At 36.5% G+C, this 16,010-nt stretch overlaps 1 non-coding gene across 1 annotated transcript; it reads left to right on the plus strand.

Moving 5' to 3' along the window:
* The first annotated feature begins 15,552 nt into the window (after positions 1-15,552).
* On the plus strand, positions 15,553-15,716 carry LOC126016532 (U1 spliceosomal RNA). The gene has a single exon (XR_007498327.1). It is a non-coding gene; the product is annotated as a U1 spliceosomal RNA (small nuclear RNA).
* The last annotated feature ends 294 nt before the right edge of the window (positions 15,717-16,010 follow it).

Genomic DNA, 16,010 nt, shown 5'->3' on the forward strand with positions numbered 1-16,010 from the left:
ACAAAGCTGAAAGCAGAAATAAATGAAGTGGAAAACGAAAAAAAACAATCCGAAAGATCAACGAAAGCATAAGTTGGTTCTTTGAAAAAATAAACAAGATTGATAGACCATTGGCAAAACTCACAAAGAAAGTGAGATAGAGAAACCTGATAACCCATATTACAAATGAAAAGGGGGAGATTATGACAGATATTGTAGATATCCAAAGGGTAATCAGAGACTATTTTTAGAAAATTTATGTTTCTAAACATGAGAACTTAGAAGAAATGGAAAAACTCTTGGACACTTATTGCCTTCCACTGTTATATAAGGAGGATGTAGCATATCTAAACACCCCCATCACTATTGAGGAAATTGAAACTGTAATCAAACAACTACCCAAAAAGAAAAGCCCAGGCCCAGATGGATTTTCTGATGAATTCTTTCAAATCTTCCAAGAGGATCTACTACCAATCCTAGCCAGGCTCTTTCGTTAAATTGAAAAAATGGGAACACTCCCAAACAGCTTTTATGAAGCCAACATCACATTGATACCAAAACCAGACAGAGGTGCTGCCAAAAAAAAATTACAGACCAATATCCCTGATAAATTCTGATGCAAAGATCTTCAACAAAATCCTGGCAAATAGGATCCAATGCATCATCAAGAAGATCATACACTACAACCAAGTAGGTTTCATCCCAAGAATGCAAGGATGGTTTAACATCCATAAATCTATCAACATCATACACAACATCAACAAGAAGAAAAATAAAAATCACATGATCATATCAATTGACACAGAGAAAGCATTTGATAAGGTCCAACACCCATTCTTTTTTTTTTTTTTTTTGGTTTTTGGGCCACACCCGTTTGACGCTCAGGGGTTACTCCTGGCTATGTGCTCAGAAATCGCCCCTGGCTTGGGGGGACCATATGGGACGCCGGGGGATCGAACCACGGTCCTTCCTTGGCTAGCGCTTGCAAGGCAGACACCTTACCTCCAGCGCCACCTACCCGGCCCCTTCAACACCCATTCTTGATCAAAACTCTCAACAAGATGGGAATGGAAGGAACCTTTCTCAATCTAGTTGAAGCCTTCTACCACAAGCCAATGGCACATATTATCCTCAATGGAGAAAAACTAAAAGCCTTTCCTTTAAATTCTGCTACAAGACAAGGCTGTTCGCTCTCACCACTCCTCTTCAACATAGTACTGGAATTTCTTGCTATAGCGATCAGGCAAGAAAAAGATATTAAGGGAATCCAGATAGAAAAGGAAGAATCAAGCTCTCATTGCAGATGACATGATACTCTATTTAGAAAACTCTAAAGACTCTACCAAAAAGCTTCTAGAAACAATAGACTCATATAGCAAGGTGGCAGGCTACAAAATTAACACACAGAAATCAATGGCCTTTTTATACACCAATAATTATAGGGAAGAGATGGAAGTCAGGAAGGCAATCCCATTCACAATAGTGCCACACAAACTCAAATATCTTGGAGTCAACTAGACCAAAGACATGAAGGACCTATATAAGGGAAACTATAAAGCCCTGCTCCAAGAAATAAGAGAGGACATACGGAAATAAAAACACGTACCCTGCTCATGGATTGGCAGGATTAACATCATTAAAATGGCAATACTCTTCAAAGCATTATACAGATTTAATGCAATCCCCTTAAAAATACCCATGACATTCTTCAAAGAAGTGGATTAAACACTTATGAAATTCATCTGGAACAATAAAAACCCTCGAATAGCTAAAGCACTTCTAGAGAAAAGGAAAATGGGAAGCATTACTTTCCCCAACTTTAAACTGTACTACTAAGCAATTATTATCAAAACAGCATGGTAATGGAATAAAGACACACCCTCAGATTAGTGAAATAGGCTTGAGGTCTCAGAAAATGTTCCCCAGACATACAATCACCTAATTTTTGACAAAGGAGCAAGAAATCCTAAGTGGAGCAAGGAAAAACCTCTTCAACAAGTGGTGCTGGCAGAACTGGTTAGCCACTTGCAAAAAAGCGAACATAGACCCCCAGTTAACATCATGTATGAAGGTAAAATCCAAATGAATTAAAGACCTTGATATCATACCTGATATCATAAGGTATATAGAACAATACGTCTGTAAAACACGCTATGACATTAAGACTAAAGGCATCTTCAAGGAGGAAACTGCACTTTCCAAACAAGTGGAAGCAGAGATCAACAGATGGGAATACATTAAGCTGAGAAGCTTCTGCACTTCAAAAGAAATAGTGCCCAGAATACAAGAGTCACCCACTGTGTGGGAGAAACTATTCACCCAACACTCATCAGATAAGAGGCTAATATCCAAAATATACAGGGCACTGACAGAACTTTACAAGAAAAAAACACCTAATCCCATCAAAAAATGGGGAGAAAAAATGAATAGACACTTTGATAAAAAAAGAAATACAAATGGCTAAAAGGCATATGAAAAAATGCTCCTCATCACTAATCACCAGGGAGATGCAAATCAAAACAACAATGAGATACCATCTTACATCACAGAGATTGGCACACATCACAAAGAATGAGAACAATCAGTTCTGGTGGGGATGTGGAGAGAAAGGAACTCTTATCCACTGCTGGTGGGAATGCCGTTTAGTCCAATCTCTATGGAAAGCAATATGGAGATTCCTCTAAAATCTGGAAATTGAGCTCCCATTCAATCCAGCTATTCCACATCTAGGGATATACCTTAAGAACACAAGAATACAACACAAAAACCCCTTCCTCACACCTATATTTATTGCAGCACTATTCACAATAGCCAGTCTCTGGAAGCAACCAAGATGCCTTTCAACAGAGGAATGGCTAAAGAAACAGTGGTACATATACACAATGGAATATTATGCAGCCGTCAGGAGAGATGAAATATGAAATTTTTCTATACATGGATGTACATGGAATCTATCATGCTGAGTGAAATAAGTCAGAGGGAGAGAGAGATAGAGATGCAGAATAGTCTCACTCATCTATGGGTTTTAAGAAAATTATAAGTCATTTTTGTAACAATCCTCAGAGACAGTGAGAGGAGGACTGGAACTTCCAGCTTACTTCATGAAGCTCACCACAAAGAGTGGTGAGTGCAGTTATAGAAATAATTACATAGAGAACTACCATATCATGTGAATGAATGAGGGAACTGGAAAGCCTGTCTAGGTTACAGGTCAGGGTGGGGTGGGATGGAGGGAGATTTGGGACATTGGTGGCGGGAATGTTGCACTGGTGAAAGGGGGTGCTCTTCACATGACTGAAACCTAATGACAATCATATTTATAATCAAGATGTTTAAATAAAGAAAAAAATTTTATGATGAAGTTAGGATTAAAAAAAGTCATCTTATACGCCAGAAAATACGTATTCATTTCTTATTTTAATTTTCATATCTTTTTAGTCTAAACATTCTTGCAATCACTTCCAATATAATTTTAAATAGTAGTGGTATGAGTGGACATCCTTGTTTATTTTTTTCTGATCTTAAAAAGAAAAGATTTTAGTTTTCCACTGTTAAACACATTTGCTCTGGGTTTGTAATATATGGCCTGTAATATGTTGAGTTACATTTCTTCTGTGTTCATTTTTTACAAGTATAGATGCATAAATGGAAGTTGACTAGTCAAATACTTTTTTTTGGCCACACCCAGCAGCATACAGGGGTTACTTCTGGCTCTGTGCTCAGAAATCACTCCTGGATCAGGGACCATATGGGATGCCATGTCTGTACTAGGTCAGCCACTTGCAAGGCAAACACCATACTACTGTCTACCACTCTGGCTCCAGATTATTGTCAAATACTTCTTCCATCAATTGGTATGTTTTTGATTTTACTATTGTTAATATTTATATCACATTTTATTTGTATCAAATTATTCTTTATTTCTAAGATTAAACAATGGTCATAATAACGATTTCTTTAGTGTATTATTGAATTATATTGCTAATATATTTTTGTTTTTTTTTGGGGGGGGCCACACCCGTTTGATGCTCAGGGGTTACTCCTGGCTAAGCGCTCAGAAATTGCCCATGGTTTGGGGGGACCATATGGGACGCCGGGGGATCGAACCGTGGTCCTTCCTTGGCTAGTGCTGGCAAGGCAGACACCTTACCTCTAGCGCCTCCTCTCCAGTCCCTATTTTGTTTAGAATTTTTACATATTTATATTCATTAGAGATAGTGTTTTTTCAAGTTTTTGTGATTTACTTGTCTGGTTTTGGAAACAGCATAGTAAGATTTCAAAGGATGCATTTAGATGTTTTTGCATTTTTAATTTTAGGGAAATATTTGCGAAGCATAAATATCAATTTTCAGGTCTGGTATATAATACTATTTTATATGTAATTTATTTTTTATAGTTTAGATCAGCCTTCTTGAACCTTTATATTAATGTGTGTGTGTGTTTGTGTGTGTGTGTTCATAGTCAATGGTGCTCAGGGCTTATTCCTGGCTTTACACTCACCTGACAGCACCTGAGGAATTATATGAAGTGTTGAGGATTGAACCCATGTCAGATGTGTGTAAAGCAAGCTCCCTATCCACTGTACCAGTTCTCTAGCCCCTATTCAACCTTTTAAATTATGTAGAGCAGCACCTGCCTTGCATTATAACTAAGGTAATAGGTGGGCAGATTTTAGTCTTTCTATACTTGCAGACATTACAAAGACCTGTGGTTGAAGAATGCTGATTTAGATGATGTGGTTACAATGGAGGTAATGTATATGGCCTTAATGTACTAAGTTACCACACTCTCATTACCATCCAAATATTAGAGCTTCCACACTGTCTCTGTGTCACTTCTAAAGCCTCCCCAAAACTAGATACATTTTGTATATGAAGGCCAGGGGTTTGCCACTATACATTGCTATTCATTTCCTTGTTTTGTCTCTATGCTAAAAATGAGTAAAATCTGGTATTTGTTTAAAAAGAATATGGATTAATTCATTTTACTTTAGGTGAAATTTTTTTTTTTTTAAAAAAAGGAGTTTGGCCCTGGGCTTTTCTCTGTTGGGAGGCTTTTCATTATTCTTTGAAATGTATTACTGCTGATATGTATATTCAAGCATTCTATTCATAAATTTGTGTCTTAATGTTACATGTAGCTAGGAATTACCTCAAGGCTATCCGATTTGTTACCATGTAAATGCTCATAATACTCTTATGCTGCTTTGTATTTCTGTAATACTTGTTGCCTATTCTCAAATTTTGTGTTTTCATTCCTGTGTGGATTAATCTTTAGGAATAAAAACAGCTCTTAGTTTCATTCTTTTGGGGAGCATACATGCCTTTCAAGCAGTACCCAGGAGGCATGGGAGTTTTTCTTGATGATTCGCAGTAAATAGGGATGGTAGATAAGTGCAGCAATGGGGATTTTCCTAGCTACCCTGGTAGTGCTTGGGGCCTCCAGGATTGTACACAGCAATGTGGGGAAAGGGACTGAATCTGAGTCATATGTTTGCAAGGCATAAGTCAGCCCAGTATTATCAACCATTCATTACCTTCCGACTGGCACCTGTGTGAAAAGAGGAGCTGTTAGAATCATGGCAGTAGATTGATGGTGGTCAAACCTTTCTCTACCTATGAATCAGTATCAGATTTTGTACAGGTCATGAAAGATTTTATAGTGTTTTTTAACTTTACAATGTCTTCTTAACTCTATAGTGTTTCTTCAGCCTCTGGTTTTGTTCTTTTTGATTGCGTTTTTGATTTGTAATTTCCTTCTGTTGATCTAAGGCAGGCCCAAGCTGCTATAAATTTTCTCCTTACTACCACTCTTTCTTTAGCTTCTAGTTGAAATCAGTCATATCTTCATTTTTATTGATATACAGGTATTTTAAAAAATCAACTTTATTTTCATTATAATGGTTGTTCAAATATTTTTCCCAAAAATTTGTCAGTTTTCTTTTTTTAGTTGATTTCTAGTTTTGTAATATTGTGACTTGAAAAAGTATTTGAAGTTATTTCAGTATTCATACATATTGAAATTTTATATCTCAACATAATTTATCCTCGATAATTTTTATGGACATTTGAAAAATATATTTATTATAGTCCATTGTATGAATTCTCTGTAGATACCAGATAAATTCACTTTTGCTAATTTGTCACATAAACACTGTTTTGAGGAATAATTCAAACTGTTTGAATAATATGTTTATTTAACAGCAGTGTTAAAGTTCCCTACTATTGTTGCTGTCAATGCCAATTATATTCCTTTATATTTGCTTTCTATATTTTTGTGGTATGTTGAGTCAAATATATTAAATATTTGTTTCTATTAATTCCAATATTATAATATGTCTATATTGTATTTGTGATCTCGGTTGTCTAGAAGTCCATTTTTTCCTGATAGAAATATAATGGTTCCTCTTTTTGGGGGTGGGCACACCCAGTGATGCTTAAGGGTTACTCCTGGCTATGCGCTCAGATTTCACTCCTGGTTTGGGGGAATTATATGGGATGCTGGGGGATCGAACTGACATCCATCCTGGGGCAGCGGAGTGCTAGGCAAATGCCCTACCACTGCACCATTGCTTCGGCCCAGGCTCCTCATTTTTTAAATGTTTTCCATTTATTTCTGTGTTTCTGTTTCTTCAGCTTGTCTTATGATTAAGTGAGTTTTATATCAGCAGCACATTATTGTATATCATCTTTTAATCTATATATTCTCTTTGAGAGACTGCTGAGTTCACTCTTTGTATTAAGGATGATTATAAATATGGGGAGATACTATTTCCATATTTAGTATTGCACTCTACTTGTTTATTTTTTTTTAGTTATTGTGTTTTTTGGTTCCTCCTTGTCAATTTAGACAGAAGAGCTCATTTCAATATTTTTTATAGTGTTAACAAATGCATTTGGATTTGGTCTGTGGATGTCATTTTTCTCTTTTATATGTATATCTTATATCTTACAGGATATGGAAATCTTAACTGACAGTTTGTGATTTTAAGTATTTTGAACATGCCATTCTGTTCTCTCCAGGACTACAAAATTTATATGATAAAGTCTTATAAATGCTGATACTAATGCATTTGTGTTAACCATCTCCCTCTTGCTGACTTCAATGTTCTTTCTTTGACTTAAATTACTTATTTTTTGGTTTTTGATTCATTTCTAGATTGCTACTTGAACATCACTCTTAATGGCTCCTGTGATAGCATGTAGTATTAGGGGCTGTACTTGGAGCATCTACATGCAAAGCATGTACTTCAGCTTTGGAATCCATCTCTTCAAGCCCTTGACTTGAAATTTTGATCACTTAATTAATACATGTCTCTATATAGGTTTCCATATATTAAATGGTAAGTTGTGATATAAGCTTCATAGACTTTTAAATTTAGTTTATTCAAATATGGGTTTTTTCTCTTATTACTTCGAATATACTTTCCCCTCTCTTTCTTTTCTTCTTCTGTGATGCTGTTTACTCTTTCTTAGGGGCTACACCCAACAATTTGGATATGGAAATGGTAGAAAAACAAGGTTACTGCAAGTGATGTTCAGCCTAGCACTACAGGTCTCACACTTCAGTGTTCAGGTAGGCTAGGTGGTACTTGGGGGGAAAGTGAGTGTTACTCTTTGGGGGATCCATCCTGTGCAATTCCTGAACTCATGGTCTTATACATACTATGCAAATGCTCTACCATTTGAAGAAAAAAAATTCTCCTTCTTTGACCTCATTAATTTGGTCTTCCTTTTACCTTATTGTTTCCACAGTGCCTTTTTTTGTTGTTGTTTTTGTTTGTTTCTCTAGTAATTTTTTGTTTGTTTGGAGGCCACATCTGGTACAAGAAAGGGCTTATGCCTGGCTCTGTGCTTAGGGATCACTTTTGGCAATGTTTAAAAGCCATATGAAATGCTGGGTATAAAACACAGGCTATATGTGAGGAAAGATTATACCGTCTGAACTATCACTCCAGATCTCTGTAGTGCTTTCTACCTAGCAAATTGAGCCCTATATAGCTTGAGTCTCTGCTCTTGATTCTCTTGTGTCTCTGCTTTGTTATTCAAGTTTCAGTTTCTATATTCTACTTATAGAACTTTTTTCTGAATGCATTGCTTATGTTTTTGAGCATATGTTTGATTAGCTTTTCTAAATCATCTTGTATCACTGTAACCTTTAACCTGAGTTTTCTTTTTTATAAGTTTATTATATATAATAATATACATATATAATATATGATGTATAATATACACACATATATAACATATATATACATATCTATATATACATATATATACATATCTGTTATATGTATAACAGATAGACTAGACTCCTCCAAGATTTTGAAGTTGAATTCTGGTAACTTGTTCTCACCTTGTGGTGTCATGTTTCCTTGCCTTCTCAAGTTATCAGATATTGCATATTTTGGTTTGTCCATTTAGCCCCTTTTGATTTTCCACTTTTTCTTATTGTTCTTTCATTCCTACCTACATCAGCTTTTACAGAGTAGAACCACTCTTACATTTCCAGCAGATAGCACTTACTTGATTTGATCTTGTTTGCTGGCTACTTTGGATTGGATGCTTTCTGTTTTTGCAAATACTTTTGTGAACAAAATGAGAGATGAAATAGGGGAGTCCAGACTATATGAAAATGAGCCCAATGCTGAGGCAGATTTGCAATTGTTGCTCTGCCTCTCTTCCTCTTCTTTGGGTTCCAGGTCTAGAAGACACCATGTTTGCTGTTAAGTGCACTTTCTAAAGGGTTGGGAGCAGGAATATATTCTGACTGTTTTATCCCCTTTATCAAGGTCCAGATGTATATGTAGCTCCAATATTTTTCTCTATTAACTTAACTGAAATGAAATGAAAGTACCAACACAACCTTTTGTTTTATTCCTCCTGGTCAATCTAGATATAGTGGTACCCTGGTAGCTTATCTGCTTTCTTGACCACAATTCCATCTTTCTCTTTCTACCTACATTCTGGCCAATGAACTATCTTTTTCCTGTCTTTCTCATTGTTTATCTTGGTCTGTTAAGTATAATAGATGTCATTTTGAGCTCTGTGCACTGTTATGTTAATTTTTCTTTTTTAAAATCTACCTTTTTATAAAAAATAACTGTTTAAGCATCCTGGTTTTTATTTTTATGAGTTTCAGTCGTAGTATGTACACCACCCTTCACTAGTGCACTTTTCCCAAGGTGCCCAGTTTCCCCTCTCACACCCTCATTTCCTCATCCCCACCTGTTTCTGGGTCAGGCATTTTATTTTGCTTCTCTCTTTCTCTCTCTCTCTTTCATTCTCTCTCTCTTTCATTCTCTCTCTCCCTCTCTCTCTCTTTCATTCTCTCTCTCTCTCTCCCCTTTTAGACACTGTGGTTTATACTTTGTCATAGTTGTTGGGAGCATAGCAAAGAATCTCCATTTACCATACTGATCTTAGAGTCTCTCTCTTCATATGAAATAACCTACAAACTGGTTGCAAAAGTTAATTAGATATGTTAGTCAAGAAGATAAGAGATTTAAATTTTTGGTTTAGTAAAACAAATCAGCTTAATTTCCCAAAGTGTGGAACTATTCTTTTAATTAAACCCCTGGGTGACTTCATTAATTGAATTAAAAGTCTGATTATTTATTAATTAAACTTACTTTTTGGTTTTTAGACCACACTCGGTGGTGCTCAGGGATTACTCCTGGCACTGTGCTCAGAAATCACCCCTGGGAGGCTCGGGAACCATATGAAAAGCCAGGGATTGAACTCAGGTCTGTCCCAAGTCGACTGCATACAAAAATGTCTTACTGCTGTGCTATCACTTTGTCCTATTAATAAAACATTATTAAATAAGTCTTAATAAAATCAATAGGCTGGAATCACATATCATAATGATAGGATGATCAAGGATCAGGAAACCAAAAGTATAAAATACATCAGTTCTAGAAAAGAGCTCATCTCATAAAGATAGGACTTTGGTACATGTATTATGCAAAGGGACACAGCTTATGATGCTCACTGTTACTGGTTTGAATAAATCATTGTGGTCTTTATAATCATAATCCAAGATCCCAACTCAGGATTACTTACCTAATAATTCAGATCTACAATTGGATTTATATGTAACTCATTTTTTTCTCCGTAGGTGATAGGATGAACAAACTAAAAGAATTTCTAAACATATGAGCACAAGAAACTTATAAAATAAAAAAATAAACATTTAGATTTTTTATATATTAAGTAAATTTTATTGGTTTACTGTTTACAGTGTTCTAAAATGTGAGGTACACAACTTCACACACTTATGTATAAAGTCTCTCAGTTATGACTTATTGAACCCATCTCTTAAGTACTTGTACTATCACACTCTCAGAAATGAATACCTTAAGTCTGTCATCCCAATCCTCTTTTCCTCTCTGGTATGCATCATATTTTTTCATAGCATTTTTGTTACTTTTATTGTGACTAACTAGGTTTGGCATTAAATCTTTAATGTTTGCAATGATCTTATTATATATGACTTACTGCTTTTCCAGATGTTTGCTGTATGCAAAATAATGAACTATTTTAACTTTATTGTCATAACTTACACTATTTAAGAAAATATAATTAAATTTATAACTAATGTCTAAGCTGCTCAGTAATATGGCTTATCAAAACTTTTTGTCATATATATGGATCTAATAAATTTATCATTTAAAAATTAAATTTGGTAATTAAAATGTTTTTATTCAATAAAAATTCTTGCAAGGCTTGCTCTGTAAGCCATTGTTCTCCATTGAACATGTACCTTTCTTGCCTTTGCTTGCTTTTCCACTTTGGAGAAGCCTGTGTTCCTTTTGGGCAGAGGGGGCAGATCTCAACTTGTGATGCTCTAGAGTTACTTTTGACTTTGCATTTAGGAATCACTCCTAGTGGGCTTTGGGGACCATAAGGAATGCTGAGGATCAAACCTGGATTAGCTGCATGCAAGGAAATTGCCTTAATCACTGTACTAGTGCTCTGGCCTCTAGTGTTTTCTCTTGAATATGTACTTTTCCTTCTTCTCCCTCTCCACAACTTTCTTTCTTTTTTGTTTTGTTTTGTTTTGTTTTTGGGTCATACCTGGTAACACTCAGGGGTTACTCCTGGCTATGCGCTGAGAAGTCGCTCCTGGCTTGCCGGACCATATGGGACAGCGGGGGATCGAACCGTGGTCCGTCCTAGGCTAGCGCTGGCAAGGCAGACACCTTACCTCAAGCGCCACCACGCCAGCCCCTCTCCACAACTTTCTAAGTTTAATAAAACTACTTTGCTTCACAACCCGACAAAACAAAACACCTTAGCCATAATCATTATTGGTTCCATTATTGTAACTCCATTATTGTAATGAAGTTTATAATTTAAATTCTATTATATAACACTTTAAGTTGCCTTTTAAACCATTTCTTTCTGAAGGTAAGGAGTTCTGTAAAACTCAGAAAGTATCATGAGTCACCACACTGTGATCCATCATTGTGACCACTACAATTCTGTTATCATCTTCTGTATCAGTCCTTGCTGAAACCGATGCAGATATTCAATACTTTAACAAGTTGTTTGAAGAGGAGTAGAATTTTACTTATTCACATACTTCTGTTTCTATACTTTGTTCATGTTATTTATCATGTTGTCATTTATAATGGTCCAAATAAGTGCATGGGATTATACATTTGATGCACTTATGAAGGATATTTGTTGTTTTGTCTTCTGTTCCTTTTGGAGTTCTTCATTTCTTGCATGAATTTTTTGGCAGATGCTGTAATTAAAGTTCTTTTGCTATTTTTCTAAAGAGATGAACCTGTGAGTGTGTGTTCCCAAAGGAACTAGAGATATGAGCTCTCATGGTCAGGCTGAGTCATTGCTGAAAGGGCTGGAATGGAGGAGAGGGAGTGACTAAAGATTACTTAGAATTATTTATAAAATTAAGCTGAAAAGGATAACTTCTTTCTAACCCAAAACCTCCAATTTGGCCTTGATTCCACTCATGCTTGAATGGTGGGATGAAGTTGGTGCCTACAGGAAAAACAAGCTGGGATTAGAAGGGTGGTGGAAAGGCTGATGATGTGTCTTTACTTCTAACATCTGATTTTTTGTAGACTGAAATGCTTTTCCTAGCACTTACTCCAGTTTTGAATTTGTGCCACTTGTTTATCTTAATAATTAATATCAATGAGTAGTCATTTAACTTGTACTCATTTGTGATAATGGATCTGTGTATTAAAGATATTTTTCCTTCACCAGCTATGTTGTTAGACCCTGCAATAGGTGCTGCTGTTAAGTATTAAAGATGGGAAAAGGACAGACAGGAAACAGGAGCGATTTCTGAGTGCAAAGCCAGAAGTAACCCCTGAGTGCTGCCTGCTGTAGCCCCCAAACAAAAGAAATATTCATAAAATGATGAAGAATACAGAATGGACTAGTTATCCGGGAGGGACAGTTGATGAATCGGTCTATGAAACCTTCAGAGTAACACAAGACTTATCAGTAACTTAAAGATGAGCATATATTATTGAAAGAAAAGTGGTAAATGCATTAACACAAATGAAGGAAAAAAGGGCTGGAGAAATATAAATGGGCAAGGATTTGCATTGCAATCTTACACAGTTCAATTCTTTTTTTTTTAATTTTTATTTTGACCATATTGGCTTACATATCTTTCAGAGCAGTATTTTAGGTACATATTAACATTAAATCAGGGGAATACCCATCACCAAATTCATCATCCCTCCTCTGTTCCCTTCCTGCAACCCATATCCCCCACCATCACCACCCAGGCTGCTAGAGTAAGTGGTCCCCTCTGTGTTTAGCTTACTATTAGTGATCATATATCTGTTTGGTCCTGGTACCCTCCCTTGTTTCCCCCTCTATTTGAGAGGTGGAGCTAGATAGTTTGAGTTATGTGGTTTTGTTTGAAGGAAAGAAAAGCAATAGAATGGGGTAAAATAAAAAATCAAATAAGCTGAAAATAGGCGGCGTATTTCTAGAGGCTTTCAACCTCAGTTTGAGAGAGGACAGAAAAAGGTAATTGAAACACCACAACAATACAGAAAGAAATATCAAATTAAATATCCAGTGAGCACTACAGCAATAAAGACAAGCACCACACAACAGTCTTGGTCCTGAAATCAAACCATAACAGAGTGCAAAAAAAAAAAGAGAAAGAGAAAATAAAATAAAATTGGAGACATCAACTTCAATATCTACACCAAAATAAAGAAGTCAAAAAAAAATCAATCAATACATATATATGTGGATGAAAGGATTATTCTGAGCTTTTTTTTTTTTCTTTTTCCCCCTGCATAGGCACAGTAACTATTGGGGACATTATAGAGGGAATTCCCTTGGCCTAGGAGATAAAGGGTTTCTCCACTCCTGAAGTATACTGTCATGGGATTAACTATAGACTCCTTGCATGATCATTTACTCTCCCCTCAGTGCTTTTGTGGTGTATGGAAGACTTCTGCTTTGTCATGGATGGTAAAATCAGACCTCTGTATCTAGATATCTTGGTGACTGTACAGCTCAAGGAATGGAGCTTATGATGAAGTCTTTCTTTGTGGTTTTAGCAGTTCTGCTTCTTCAGTGTTGTTTTAATCCATCTTTTGTAGTTGGTGGTCTTGGTCATTACGCTGCTCTAGGATGGAGCCTGGGATAGAGTCTTTTGTTATGTTTCCGGAAGACCCATTCAATTGAGATAGTCTCAGTCAGACCTCTGTAATTGGAGATCTTGTTTGTTGAACAGACCATAGATTAAAACCTAGGCTAGAGCTTTTTGTTGTTGGTGGTGGTGGTGGTTCCGGGATGCACACTGTAACAACTAGTCATCTGTATATAGCGATCTTGGCTTTTGCACAGACCAAAGGGTTACATATGTCTTCTGATTTTGTCTTATCGTTGGCTGGTGAGGAAGGGCAACTTGCTCTTAGATCAAGTTGTTCCCATTTTCTCGTTGTCAGGTTATCAATTTAGAACTGGCACATGTTGGTGTCAGAGCAGCATTATGAATGCCCCGGAGGGGATTTGGTTTCTGGAGCTGTTGTGGAGAACTCTGTCATTTCTATGTCTGGGATCCAGGAGTCAAGGTTGGACTGTCGGTGCCTAATTCTCTGGGGTCTAAGTTGGTTCCACATGACATACGTTCAAGGTGGGAGATGCCCCTGTGTTGTAAAAAAGTGTGAGTTCTTATCCCTAGTAAAAGCTTGTTTTTACACATAAAATTTCCCCTTTTTTAATATGCCTTTGCAGGAAAAAGTGGTGCTACATTATATTGCGGATTTGTGGATTATATTGTGGATTTGGGTGTGGAGAGAAGAAAACAGACACATGACAAAAACTAAAACTATATATGATCACACATATCTAAAGAAAAAAGTTTTTTTTAAAAAAAGATTAAATAAAAGATGTAATTAAAAGAATAAAATGGGGCTGGAGAGATAGCATGGAGGCAAGGCCTCTGTCCTTCCTGCAGAAGGACAGTGACACAAATTCTGGTATCCCACATGGTCCCCGTGCCCACCAGGTGCGGCCTCCGAGTATAGAGCCAGGAGCACCCTCCAAGCGTGGCCAGGTGTGACCCAAAAGAAGCAAAAGCAAATCAAATAAAACAACAAAAACAAAACAAACAAGAAAAAAAAACAAAGAAAAAGGGAGAAAGTGATATAGGAGATTACTTTACATTTGGGGAAAAACAGGATAAGAGGTAGTGATATATAGGTCTTATGATAATAGTATAGGCTTCCCTATTGTCTTTTGAGATTTCCTTGTGGGGTGTGGGCTCCAGGAAGGGAGGTCTTGGGTAGAGTTCTTGCAGTGGGGATCCTTTTGGAGCTAGGTCTGGTATCAAGCCACAGTCCACATTAGGGAGAGGTGATTAGGAGGGCCACACTGCATGAGTCATTCGGGGTGTTGGTTGTATTTTCTTGCTGTTACCCAGTTCAATTCTAAGTAACACATATAGTCTCCCAAGAACTATCAAGGTTAACTTCTAAGTTCAGATGCAGGAAAAGCCCCAGAACATGACCAGGTGAAGCACACCATTCGTAATCTTCTTGGTTATGAAAAAAAGCAAGGCAAAAAGTTTGGACTTCTTAGACTGTTTAGGAAAACTAAAGTCATTGGACTCAATAAGAAGAGAGAAGAGAACTATGATTTTCTAGTGAGGTTTAAAGGGATCATGTGCATTACAGTAAGAACTTTAACATACTATTTGTTTTATATGTTTTTATTCATATAATTTGTGCAAGTCACTGGTCAAGCAATATTTCCCTAACTATATTACCAAAAAAAAAACAGTGTTGGCAATGTTGAGTTGATAACCTTATTTTTCCCATTCTTAGGATTTAAAATAACTTTATTGTGTGCTCTTGACAGCATAAAATAGCAAGGCAAATTTTAAACCAAATATCTATTATCAAACCCAGCATCCTTTTTTACCACTATGCTGTATTCTTTCATACAATCTGTCTTTATCTTGTAATATGTGCAGCAAAGATGCGTGTATGTGTATGTTGGGGAAATAGGTCTTATAGAAGATTAATTTTTAATGATTTTATAAAGTTTTATTAAAATACATTTTGTGATACTTACCTGGCAGTGGAGATACCATGATCACGAAGGTGGTTTCCCCAGGGCTAGGCTTATCCATTACACTCCGGATGTGCTGACCTCTGCAATTTTCCCAAATGTGGGAAACTCGACTGCATAATTTGTGGTAGTGGGGGACTGTGTTCATCCTCTCCCCTAAAAAAATACATTTTGTATGAGTGTGGCAGTACTTAGTAGGTTCCTGGTACTCAGCATAAATATAATGGTTTGTGGTTAGATCCAGTGGCTATAAGGAACACTAGGGCTATATCTAACTGTGCTTGGGTTTGGTAATCATGTGGTGCTAGGGGTTGAATATGACTTACCTTGCGTAAGGCAAATTATCCAGTATTTTAGTGATCTTGACCCTAAAACAGTTATTTACTACTTGTTGACAAATGATAAAGATTTAGAGTGTTTTTGTGTTAAATGGAAAAGCAGATTGGTGTCTCT

Source organism: Suncus etruscus, chromosome 8 (genome assembly GCF_024139225.1).
Source record: "Suncus etruscus isolate mSunEtr1 chromosome 8, mSunEtr1.pri.cur, whole genome shotgun sequence".
NCBI lineage: Eukaryota > Metazoa > Chordata > Mammalia > Eulipotyphla > Soricidae > Suncus > Suncus etruscus.